General features: G+C 41.5%; 1 pseudogene; it reads left to right on the top strand.

The window, feature by feature from the left end:
- The first annotated feature begins 3096 nt into the window (after window positions 1–3096).
- On the top strand, window positions 3097–4222 carry LOC121291188 (annotated as a pseudogene).
- The last annotated feature ends 9440 nt before the right edge of the window (window positions 4223–13662 follow it).

Here is a 13662-nt window from a genome sequence, read left to right as displayed (position 1 = left end):
CTGCCCCCTACTGGAGACAGTCCCCTACTGGAGACGGTCACCTACTGGAGACTGCCCCCTACTGGAGACTGTCGTCTACTGGAGACGGTCCCCTACTGGAGACTGCCCCCTACTGGAGACTGCCCCCTACTGGAGACGGTTGCCTACTGGAGACTGCCCCCTACTGGAGACTGTCGTCTACTGGAGATGGTCGCCTACTGGAGACTGCCCCCTACTGGAGACAGTCCCCTACTGGAGACGGTTGCCTACTAGAGACTGTCATCTACTGGAGACGGTCCCCTACTAGAGACTGTCACCTACTAGAGACTGTCTCCTACTGGAGACTGTCGTCTACTGGAGACGGTCCCCTACTAGAGACCGTCACCTACTGGAGACTGTCGTCTACTGGAAACGGTCCCCTACTAGAGACTGTCACCTACTGGAGACGGTCTCCTACTAGAGACTGTCGCCTACTGGAGACTGTCGTCTACTGGAGACGATCCCCTACTAGAGACTGTCACCTACTGCAGACGATCCCCTACTAGAGACTGTTACCTACTGGAGATGGTCCCCTACTGGAGACTGTCACCTACTGGAGACTATCATCTACTGGAGACGGTCCCCTACTAGAGACTGTCACCTACTGGAGACAGTCCCCTACTGGAGACTGTCGCCTACTGGAGACTGTCGCCTACTAGAGACTGTCCCCTACTGGAGACAGTCCCCTACTTCTTCAGTCATATGGATTCGAAACATTAACTCTGTTTTTCTCTCCACTGATGTTGTTAGATCTACTCAGCTTTTCCAGCATTTTCTGTTTTTGTTTCAGATTTCCAGCATCTGCAGTATTTTGCTTTTATCTTAGGCAGGAGAGTAAATTGTGAAGAGAACGCAAAGAGGCTACAAAGTGAGATAGATAGGTTAAGTGAGTGGGCAAAGATCTGGCAAATGGAGTTTAATGTGGGAAAATGTGAAATCATTCATTTTGGCAGGAAGGATAAAAAAGAAGCATGTTATCTAAATGGTGAGAGATTACAGAGCTCTGAGATTCAGAGGGATCTGAGGGCCCTAGTGCATGAATCACAAAAGGTTAGTATTGCAGGTACAGCAAGTAATGGGAAAGCGAATAGAATGTTATCATTTATGGTGGAGGGAATTGATTACAAAAGTAAGGAGGTTATGCTTCAGTTGTACAGGGCATTGGTGAGACCACATCTGGAGTATTGTGTACAGTACTGGTCTCCTTGTTTAAAGAAAGATGTAAATGAGTTAGAAGCAGTTCAGAGAAGGTTTACTAGACTAATACCAGGAATGGACAGATTGTCTTATGAGGAAAGGTTGGACAGGTTAGGCTTGTATCCGCCGGAGTTTAGAAGAGTAAGAGGCAACTTGACTGAAACCTTTAAGACCCTGAGGGGTCTTGACAGGGTGGATGTGAAGAGGATGTTTGCTCCTGTGGGAGAATCTAGAACTAGGGGTCACTGTATTAAAATAAAGGGTCCTTCATTTAAGACAGAGATGAGGAGATTTTTTTCTCTCAGAGGGTAATGAGTCTTTAGAACTGCGGTGGAAGCAGAGTTTTTGAATATTTTTAGGGCAGAGCTAGATAGATTCTTGATTAACAAGGGGGGAGGGTAAAAGTTTATTGGGGGTAGGCAGAAATGTGGGGTTGAGGTTAAATTCAGATCAGCCATTATCTTATTGAATGGTGGAACAGGCTCGAGGGGCCTGTTCCTGCTCCTAATTCGTATGTTTGTTTGTATGTATGTATGTTCATATGTACACACAGCTGATCAGGTAGCATCTTTGGAAAGAGAAACAGAGTTAACATTTCACAGAATCACAGAATTGTCTCAGCACAGGAAGAGGCCATTCAGCTCACCTTTCTGCATGGCTGTCTGACTGAGCAACTCACTCCACCCCCTTCCCTCCATAACCCTGTACATTCTTCCTTTTCAGATAACAGTCTAATTTCATTTTGAATGCTTCAGCTGAACCTGCCTGTGCTACACTCTCAGGCAGTACATTCCAGACCCTAACCACTTGCTGCGTGAAAATGTTTCTCCTCATCACTTGTGCTTCTTCTCCTAATTACTTTAAACCTTTTGTTCTCGATCCTTTCACAGTGGGAACAATTTCTCCCTATATACTCTGTCTAGACCCCTTATGAATTTGAATACCTTTGTCAAATCTCTCAGCCTTCTTTTCTCCAAGGAAAACATTCCTAACTTCTCCAATCTACCTTCATAACTGAAATTCCTCATCCCCGTAATCTTTGTCGTGAACCTGAATTTCAGGATGTGACCCTTCAACAGAACAGCAAAAAGACTTTGTTAGTTGTGAAGCGCATTGGAACATCCTGAGGTCAGAAGGCACTATATAAATGCAAGTTCTTACTTTGTGAGTCTGAGTTTTATTGTGGAAATATTACTGTCCTTTTCATTAACATGAAGTTAAATGTTACATGGTAAATGCCAATGAAATGTTTAATTTAAAACACCAATTCTCTTGTACACAATCCAGCCCTACAAAGTCTGTCCCCACAACAGTCGCCCAGAGTTCCAAACTTCCGAGGTTATGCTGGTACAAAGGGAGTGAGAAACTAATATGAGGGAAATTTCGAACTGAGATCAGGAAAGAGACATTGACACATGGGACAGACGCAGGGATAGAGTAGCTGTGGGGAAATACCTCCGATTATCACTGGAACAATCAAGTGGGGAGGGTGAAATTTATCATCTTTCTGGACAGATGAACTAAGATGGGCTGAATGGACAGCCATCCTAATTATCTTGTGATCTTTGTAAAAATTTGGTGATGTCAGAAAGTCATGTTTGCAGTGTTAGCTCCGCCTCCTCATTCACTTCAATACAATCGACTGTGACTGAGCTCAGCAGAGTATAAATTGGAGCAGGTTGTGAACACAGGTTATTGGATTCACCTCAGGACAAGACTCATTTTCTGAAGAATTGCAGTGAGTACCGGGATGGGGGCTCTTTGTGTGTTGGGAAGACACCTGAAGCTGGGCAGTAGTTCTAATTTTCAATGGATTTACAACAGCATCAAATGAAATTAATTTACTCATTGATTGTTTATTTTTTACAGGCAGGACGCATAATGAAAACCTTCATTCTCTTTGTGCTTGTGCCGTGTGTTTATCAGCACGTACCTGCAGCTGAAGGTATGTCCGTAATAATGCTGTAATACACAGCTTACAGAGTGCAAGCAGCATTGAGAATATACTTCAGGGTCATGGGACTGAGCCTCACACAGCGCAGCAAGATACCAGGTTCTAATCCTGATCTGTGCTGAGTTCATCTGATCTTACGAAGTAAGAGAGGACAAGATAGACTTGCCTTTCTATAGTATCTTTACAGGTCAAAACACTTTCCAGCCAATGAAGTCTTTTAGTCAGAAATAGGGCAGCCAATTTCCTCTGGAGTGTCTGTGCAAATAGAAGCTGAACTGGAGAACCACATAAAGGAAATCAGACAGCAGGCACATGGGATCACCATAGCCTACAGGTCATGCACCATCCTGACTTGGAAACCTCTTTCCCAGTGTGTTTCTTGTGTCTGTTACATTCCAAACAGCTCCTCACGATCTAACCTCTTGATATTTTACAGGTTTTGCAGGGAAGTCATAGATATTTCTAACCCAAACCAACACCAGTTATGTTCAACTGAAACCAAAAGTGTTTTCTAGTTTGTCAGCCTTTACTCTCTGTCTGAGGGCAGCTTCTGAAGCATTCCACAATTATGGGCTGTTCTCCTGTCCAACGTTAAATCACCACAATGAGATGTTGATCGGGCAAAGAAGTGACGGAAAGCTTTCCCTGGAGCTTGGAAGTACTATAATTAAGTTCTCCCTCCCAGAAATGAATGCACTGCTGAGACACATCTGTGTGACCTGGGAGTCTGCAAGGGGACTGGCAACATTCTGGGTGAATGGAGAATGAAGTATACGAAAAGTTGGTGAAAAGTGGAGAATCGTGCATGGTGGAGGTGTAATTATCCTGGGTCAGGATCAGGACCGTGTTGGTGGAGGGTTTGACTGGAGTCAGTGTTCTGTTGGGGAGATAACAGATGTTAATATGTGGGACCATGTTTTAACTGCCAGTGAGATCAATGCTGTAAGTCACGGTTGTCATTGTCCTGGGGGGAACATTATCGACTGGGCAACAATACAGTATACTGCAAGTGGAAACGTAAATATTCAAGACAATAATGACTGCACAGTTTAAAATTCTTTGGCGGGAACATTTTTAGGGACAGTGGGCTAATGGATGAGAAGGAACACGCTTAAAGGCAGAAATTCCCACCAAATTGCATTAATGGATCATTGCCTTACATTGCAATCTCTTCTATCATAATCAGACCAGGAAGCAAAAGTAATGAACTTAGATCTAGAATGAAGGGGAATTTGTCACAGGGCTGATTGTGTTTGGATCAGGGATTGTTGACTGGGATCTTTTAGTTTCTCCTCTTCTTGGTATCTGGGTAATGGCTTCAAACTCAAAGAACCACTGTTATTCTGCACCAGAGAGAGAGAGAGAGAGAGATGCAGAGAAAGGCAGGGAATTAGATTGATGGGTAGAGGACACAGCTTGGTGTAAATGCCAAGGATGTTGCACTACATACTCAACCCTGATTAAAACCCAGGGAATCACACAAACTGCTCAGAACCAAAAAGTCCACCTACTTGTCCACACATTCTTCCACAGTTATGCCACCGATGCCCATCTTAAATTCCTAGTGGGATTAGCTCTCTATCTCAGTTACAAGGTGCACCAGTAAATAAAGATGACAGAGTGAGTTTGCTGCCTTCTGTCTCTCACACAGAGACAATAAAAGAATCAAAAGTGTATGTGTGTGAGGTTGAGGGGCAGTCAGACTGTGAGAAATTCATTTTAGTCAAAGCTGATTCTGTTCTGGATTGTGACAGGGCTGATTTGTGATTATTACTGTCAGCACACTCTTTCTCTCTCTCTCTGTGTCTCTCTCACTGTCTTGTTTCTAATATTACACCATGATTTGTAACACTCACACATTTTAATTTGCCTGACAAGAGATTGTAATCAAACTGCAATGTTGCAACTTCATCAAAAAGGAAAGGTCAGTGCCTGTCTGTGTCTGTGTCTGTGTGTCTAATCTTCAATCTAAACCCAGTACAATCCAGCTTTCCCATATCAATTGAACTAAGTGCACTGTCCAGTCAGGCACTGAGATTCCCACACAGAGCAGGAAGCTCAGCTTCCATCTCTAACCTGTTTGGAAGCAGCTGATCACAATCCAATGCTGTGTGTTCATCCCAAAAATCTGGCAAGATTTCAGTGATGGGGTATATGTGCTGAACATGGAGCAGGATTGAATAAGTTCAGCAATGATGCACCCCATGGTTAAATATCCTGCTAGCTCCATCTGTCCAGGCTCACACTGTGTGGTAGCTCTGAGGAGGGCACGAGTCTCGACAGGGTTCTTTATTTCAATAATTATTCTGTGGAACATTCCATGGAGTTTGAGAGTAAAAAAGAAAGAACATGCACCTTGCATAACCTCTGGAAAATCCAGGTGTCATCATTGTTTTAATATAGGAAACATGGCAGCTAATTTGTGCACAGAAAGTTCCCACAGACATAAATGTCATATTAACTAGATACCTTGTTCTAGTTATGTTGATTGAGGGATGAATATTGGCCAGAACAACAATGAAAAGCCCCTGGGTTAAATGAAGATTGACTAAAGTAGAATTGAAAAATTGGGGAGTCAGCTGTGTGGAGCTTTTATTTATATTGGTTTAGATATTAAAACGAGTAAGTCTGGAATAACTTTAAATCAACAATCCTATTTAGAGAGTTACCCCATTAACAGTTAATCATACTGGCTTATCATAGAAAGATGATGTTATATCTAAAGCGACAGATCAATTGAAAAGATTTTAATTGTTCAGTTGAACTGTTTTGACAAGAGCAGATGCTAGTTTTGAATTGTTGGATTTAAGCACCACAATGAGATACCCTAAAGTCATGTTTTAAAGGCAAATAAAACATTTAAAATAATTAAATCTGGAGAAATAGTGATGATGATTGAGATGATGTAGAAAATGAGGATAGGAAAGGACATAAGTTCAAGGAAAACTAGGTTAATAGTTTGGAGGAAAGCTGATTTTGAGGGTCTGAGAAAAGAAATTGGGGAAATGAAATGGAGAACCACATTGGTAAACAACAATGTCAATCAAAAATGGGAAATATTTAAAACTATGTTCAACAGAGTGCGCAGAAAATACATCCCACCAGTGAAATATTGAATGGTGAACACTGCCTTTGCTGCACCATCTCATTTCATCAAAGTACTGAAAACTTACATCTGGGAAAATTTGAAGCACGTTTTCTACCCCCAGGCTGCCTTAACCAGTATTGAACACATTAATAAGGCTGGTTAAGGGATATTAGTCAGTGTTAGTCTCTCTGATATTTGAAATGTAATTTCTATGGGAAAAGAAGATTCTTCAGCTCAGTGCTCCCATTGTCTGGGCTAACCTATGAAGAATGGATCTGGACAGGGTTGTAATATTGCTTTAAGAGAGAATATGTGAATTAGAAAGTAGCCAGGTGACCTGCAGACATTGTTCAAAGGAGCTTTCAATTTAGCTAGCAGCATGTGGTATGAATAAGTTGCAGCTGTACTTTCCTGTTAACAATACCTGTTGAATCTTTATAGTAAAACTGTCTGCTGAGCATTTCTGTACTGCAGCTGAAGGCTAATATGCAGGTACAGCAGGTAACAAGGAAGGCAAATGGAATTTTGGCATTTATTGCTAAAGGAGTAGAGTATAAAAATAGGGAAGTGTTGTTGCAACTGTACAAGGCATTGGTGAGACCACACCTGGAGTACTATGCACAGTTTTTGGTCCCCTTACTTGAGGCGGTTCAGAGGAGGTTCACTAGATAGATTCCAGAGATGCGGGGCTTGTCTTATGAGGAGAGATTGAGCAGTTTAGGCACATACTCGCTAGAGTTTAGAAGGATGAGAGGAGATCTAATTGAGGTATATAAGATGCTAAAGGGGATAGACAAAGTAGACATGGAGTGGATGTTTCCCCTCTTGGGGCATTCTAGAACGAGAGGCCATAGTTTTAGGATAAGGGGTGGTAGATTTAAAGCAGAGATGAGGAAGAATTACTTTTCTCAAAGGGTCGTGAATCTGTGGAATTCACTACCTCAGAGTGCAGTGGATGCCGGGACACTGAATAAATTTAGGGAGGAGATAGACAAATTTTTAATTAGTGATGGGTTGAAAGGTTATGGGGAGAAGGTGGAAATTGGAGCTGAGACCGAAATGAGTTCAGCCATGATCATATTGAATGGTGGGGCAGGCTCGAGGGGCTGAATTGCCTACTCCTGCTCCTAGTTCTAATGTTCTTAGGTTCAGTTTATTTGAAAATGTAGTACATATGTTCAGTTTACCAGTCCTGTGTGAGATTGGTAAATTTGTATTAAGGAATTGTCATGGACTGTGATGGGAGAGTTCCCAATCAATTCTAGCCCCACTTCTCCACAGGTCACAACAATAGTTTAAATATCTAACTCACCTACAAAACTGACCAATTGTCACCCTTAGATACTGTTATTCCCAACATTAAAAAGAATCTAACCAGGCTTCTTTCAGTAAACACAAAAAGCAATTGATTTATTATAAAACAAACTTCTTTTTAAAAACAAGTTATAAAACTGGCTCACATACAACTTATAGTTTAGAAGAGTAATGATTTTTCCCCTTTCCTTGAGAAACAGATATGTGAACCCCCACACACAGAAACACACACACGCAAACACAAAACAGGACAAAGAAAACACAGTCCCCTGCAGAGGCTGGAGTATTGGAACGTTTCTTCTAAAAGGATAAAATTCTAAGAGATCTCACTGCTGTTGATCTGTCAGAATTCTGGTCACAATAGATCTGGAAGTTCTTTCAGATGGATTTTTGGTGAAACTGGCCTTGATGACTCTTACTTATCACAACTTTTCAGACTTTCAAAAAAAGATGTGTTATTCTGATGAGACATTTCTGATGAAAGTTTAACTCGCTCTAGACCGAATGTAACACAAAGGTGGGGCAGAGAGAGAGAAAGAGAGAGAGACTCTTCTACTTATATCCTGCTTCTAAGGCACGTGCACACTCTCTGACTGAGAGTTTCAAAGGATAAAGTGTTTAGAGAACACTTCTCTCAGGCCAGGTGTTTTTAACCAATCAGCAAGAGTCTAGCCTGGCAATAGCCATTATTTGTTAACTTAGACGTATGAAATATCTCTTCTCTCTTCAGTTGTTCCCCACTGAACATCTATCTTGACCTGTGATTTCTTGAATAATGGCATATTCACGGCCCCAAATTAATATTGCAAACTTTTAAAAATAACCCAGGAGGAGGAATGTCCAAAATTCAATGTCCTTCAAATTTTCCAAAATTGGGTTTCTCACAAAATACAACAAACAAGGTCCTATCGTCCTTAAAGCAATACCCCTCACATGTTAAAAGGAGAAAAGGTGACCCTCAGAAGTACTGAAGAAAGTGACTGGGATAGAGAATGGAATCTGTTGAAAAGAGGAAACATCTAAAGATAAATGTTCATGTTTTATATTTTCAAAAGAACCCTTAATGAAATGACTGTCTGTAATCCCTCCAAGGCTTCCATCATTCTTTCTATATTGATTGTGGAATTCATGTAGGCGGAAGGTTTCTGCTCAACAAATGATATTAACTGAGCTCAGTGTTTTTACCCTGATTACTGTGTATTTCATTATTCAGATATAGGTCAGTCCAAATGGAAACAAGGTTGCTACTCCAGACTTTTATTTTTAATCTTTACATTGCTGTTACATATGGTGAGTAAAATTGCTTCTATCTTAATTCTTTACTCAAAGGAATGACATCAGAGATCACATGATTCAGGTCACATAACTATTGCAAGTTACCGTGCCCAACAGGCAACCATGCGCATATTTCTCCAAATATTCGCCTTCTCATAAAAATAAAAAAACACATTGCATGCTATATCATTTGCAGTTGCAAGTTACCCACATACATGTTCTATAATGAAATTCATCACGTGCGGACAGGAGATCATTCATTCTAGTTTGACTCACTTTTGTCTGTCTCTGCACATGGATTACACACAATCTTTAATGTCTTTGGGCCTTCTAATTATATGCGTGTGGGTTATTGTCAGCGGACGTGCTCTCATGGCAGAATCTCTTGTTCCTAAGTCAATCCTATCTCTGATCAGTTTATCCTTCGGTTACCCAAACTCACAAGTTTCAGCTAAACATCTCTGTGCTGTCACATACTGAGCAATATTCTTCCCACTTCCTGAGCTCTGATGTAGAGGTTTAAAGTGAGTCTGCAAAATTTTACCAATCTAGCTTTTCTGCTCTTCAGTGAGGTCTAGGGTGTAATACAGATTGGAGCACTCTTTCCTCAGCACTGAAAATAGAGATGCTTTTGTTCAGATTTGTTTAACTTTGTAGCAATTTATAGTTCAGCCATTGAGACTGGAAGAATTTCCATTCATTCTTAAATCCACCTTCATCTCCACAGGAGCCAATACTGGAATATTCAAAGCCATATTGACTCACCCAGCAGTCAATATCCTGTACAAAGTTGCAGATTATTTTCTGCTGTTTCTTACAGTGGCTGGTTCTCTTCCAGGTATCAAAATCCACTCAAATTCAGCTTCATACTCCGGACACCATGTTCCATGAGTTGGGTAAAATGGCTTCTGACCCAATCCTTTACCCACAAAGTAGTTACATGACTCAGAGGTCACATGGCTACAGTAAGCCACAGTTCCTAACAGGCAACCGTGCGCAAAGGCATTTCCCCAAACGGTTATATTTCAATTGAACCATCACTTTTAATTGTGTTTGCTTCAGTGTATAAAGTTTCCCTTTAATCCCACCAATTTCTACTGTTTAGCTGACAGATTTGGCTCATTGGTAGCATGTTTGATGGAGTCAGCAGTCATGGATTTAAAGTCCCACTGCAGAGAATTAATCATAAAATCTACATTGACTCTTCAGCGGAGTACCAAAGGGATGTCACACAGTCAGAGGTGCTGCCTTTCTGATCGAGATGATGCTCCGTGTGAAAGGTTCCATGGCACTATTTGAAAAAGAACAGTAGAGTTGCTCTGCATACTCTGGACAGTGAGGGTGCCTCATCTCGAGGTCAGTAATATGGCAAGCATGAATGGACACAAGCCTTTATTGAAAAAGTTTAAGTTATGGCTATAAGCCGGAGTGAACATTTTATAACTTTTTTTTTTAAAAAGCTAGGAGATCAGCTAAAAGTTAGCATAGTAGAATGGGACTGCACCGAGTGTGTCAGGGATTGTATCATTGGGAAGATTTTACAAATAACTCATAGTTGTATGATTGCCTGGATTAGATTCATGGGGTCTGGAAAGAAATTCCTGAGGTTTTGGTTGGTATAAGACATGGCTCAGCCAGTAACACACTCACCTTTGACTTGCAAGGTCCTAAGTTCAAGTCCTACTTCTGGGCTTGAGGAAAAAAATCTAGGCTGACACTTCAGGGCTTTTTGGATGAGATGTCAAATTGAGGAATCAAGTCCTTACCTGCCTGCTCAGGTGGATGTAAAATACCCCATGGTGTGGCTTTGAAGAAGAGTAGGGGAGTTCTCCCTGCTGTCCTGGCCAAAAACAGACAAACTGGTCATTGTCACATTGCTGTTAGTGGGCTACTACTGAGTGCAAATTAGCTGCTGTGTTTCCTACATTATAACAGTGATAGTGACTACACTTCAAAAAGTACTTAATTGGCTGCTTTGAAATAGCTGGGTGTTGCTAAAAGTATTATATAAATCCAAGTCCCTGAGGTTTTTTTTCTCTTCCAGGAGATTACATCTCTGGGGTGGCGAGGGGATGTGGTTTTTGAAGTGTTTAGCTGGATGACCCAGGCATTGTGGATTGGGACTGACTTGATGGACAAGTTTGTCCTTTGCTACCTGTCAGTTTTGGATGTGTCTCGTGTGTTATGTCCGGGATGGGAGGAGTGCGCAAATTATCAAGCCCCACTACTCCACAGGCCGTACCATTAATTTAAATGTTTAATTTTCTCACCAAAAAGGCCAATTGTTCCCAAACCTCAAGTACCCAGAAGAAAACAGACTCCAATCAGGCTTCTTTCAAACACTCAGAATGATTGATTTATTTTAAAACAAAACTTCTTCTAATACGTTGCAAGTACGGGTTAATACATAATTGTAATCAGGAAGTATAACTATCCATCTCTTCCTAAAGAATTCCCCCAGCACATACACAGACATGGACAAAGGACAGATAGAGCCTCCCTGCAGAGATGGGCTTCAGAGGATGGGTGTTATAAATTAAAGGATAAAGTCTGCAGGGTCTCGATGCTGTCTCCCTGGAGTTCCCTCGTGTGAAGGTGGGCTGCTGGTCCCAGTAGATGTCTGGAAATTCTCACCGCTTGGCTCAGTTTTGCAGGCCCAATTCCAGACTGGTTACACTCAGATGAGGGTTCCCTGGCTACTGGTTGATAGCTACACACAACTTTAGGTAAGGAGAGGCAGCCTGGTGCTTAACAAAATTGCCTTCAAAAAACAAGCAGGTTCACCCTTTAAGGTTTTCTCTCTCTCCCATGTTACTGCCTTGTTGTCTCCTAGCTCTTCATTAATTAAAGTGCTTTGCATTTTAATATAAACAACTCCTTCTCAAGTACCATTGGATGATTTCTTGGAAAAGGCCCGCTTGTTTACAGTTCCAAGGCAAACTTATGACCTTCTCTAAAATTAACCTCAGGTTAGCATCCAGAAGAACAGATCATGCCAGGATCTTCCATTTTGTAAAAGAAAACTTCAATCTTGAGAGATATAATTATAGCAAGTGTGAGTCAGAAGCTGTTGCAACATTACTCCAAGAGAATGTTTGTCAAATTACTTTGATATGTAATGTTCAGGAGTCAGAACAGGATTGGGATATCAAAGCTAAGTTAGTGTGTCTGTGGCCAAAACTGCTACACATTGATAGAAGTGCCAGTGTCCCAAGAGAGCTGAAGGGATCCATATTTGCCCATATGAGGGGTTAACTGTGTAATGCTGGGATCTGTCAGTTCTTCCTGCTGTATTGATTATATTAAAATTTGGCCATAAGACAGCCGTGTACTGAGAGTATCATGTTGGACAGTCAGTATCTATTCAGCCTCCTCTATTACATTTCTCCTGATTTGGCTCACTTCAATAGAAATAAATCAGGAGCAAAATATACTGGGCAGTTTATCTGATATCGACCATTTTATACCATCACTCACTCTGTACATTTGTATTTTAAAACTCAATAAATTAACCTTCATTTTTTAAATCAATTTTTGAATAACTAATCAAACATATTCCGGAATATACAAACTTTTAAAATGTTAGTTTCATTTGCAAGGTCCTTGTGTAGAATGTAATTTTGTAGTTCCACACTTCATCTGTTTAGGAGACTTATTTTTGGGTTTTAAATTCCACCAATGCAGTGGATCTGAACATGGGCTGGTGTAGCTGTGATCATTTATTTGACAATGCTGCCAAGGTTTTATCTTAAACCCGGCTGAGTCTTGGTCCAGCTCCTGAGTTGAGACTGGAAGCGGTCCCAGACAGACTGTTGTTCTGATCTTACTGCTTCCCAGCTCCCTCTGCAGATCGCCCATTTCCCACTTGACCCAGAATACTCAGATTTCATCATCTGGAGAATGTAGTGGCTGACATCCGCTGATAGCAGGGAGATGAGGTGATTTACATACTGCATCAGCTCAGTGTCCAATTCTTTTCAGTCCATGACCTCTTGAATGTGAGGAATGAGATTGTGCAGAGGACTCCATATGCCGGATACCACTGTCTCACACCTAGGAGAGATCTACCATCTTGCGGCTGTAGGTGTGCAGCTAGCCCCTGGTGTGACATTTAGAATGGTGCCATGTTTGTGCACTTCTTATGGTCAGAATGGGAGATGATCGTATCACACAGTGAACAATTGTGTATCCTTGACCTCTTTGCTTCATTTCTGACCTTATAAAATTCCCACGTTTGGAGATAACAGGAGCTGGGTTCCCTGCTCCAGGGTGTGGCGTCTGAATGGAAGGCTGCTGAGGGCTGGTCTCCTACCCAAATCACAGAAACTAGACCAAAACCAACAAGGTCCCTGGCCTGGAAATGTTTTGGTACAAAACATACTGGGGGTTGTTTTAACACTGGGTGTAAAACATGAGATATGAATCGGCACACATCACTTGGAAGTAAAGATTAAAATAAAGGTGAATGGAGCTGGGTAGCATGTGGCCATGTTTCCTGTATCTGTGCTGTCCCTGTAAGAGGCTCCAGCCAGCAAGACTTAGATATACCTTCAGATGGCATGGGGTTTGGATGCAGTCATTGGGGCTGAGTCACTACTGGAGAGCAGAAAGGTGCAGAAATATATCCAGCAGATTGGAAATTCTCACAGCATGCTCAAGGCCAGATGTGAAATCATCCTTTACCAGGGCTAGAGTTCTGATTAACAGAGATGGAATTCACCATACAATTCTCATTGAAGACAGTGCCAAGGAACACCTTGTTATCACATTTCAACATTGCTAAGCAAGGAGAAATCAACTAATTCCAAAGATCGGC

The sequence above is a fragment of the Carcharodon carcharias genome, chromosome 19 (assembly GCF_017639515.1).
Source record: "Carcharodon carcharias isolate sCarCar2 chromosome 19, sCarCar2.pri, whole genome shotgun sequence".
In the NCBI taxonomy this organism is placed as follows: Eukaryota; Metazoa; Chordata; class Chondrichthyes; order Lamniformes; family Lamnidae; genus Carcharodon; species Carcharodon carcharias.
Note: the sequence above shows the minus strand (reverse complement) of the source record. Positions and strands in the feature narration are given on the sequence as shown.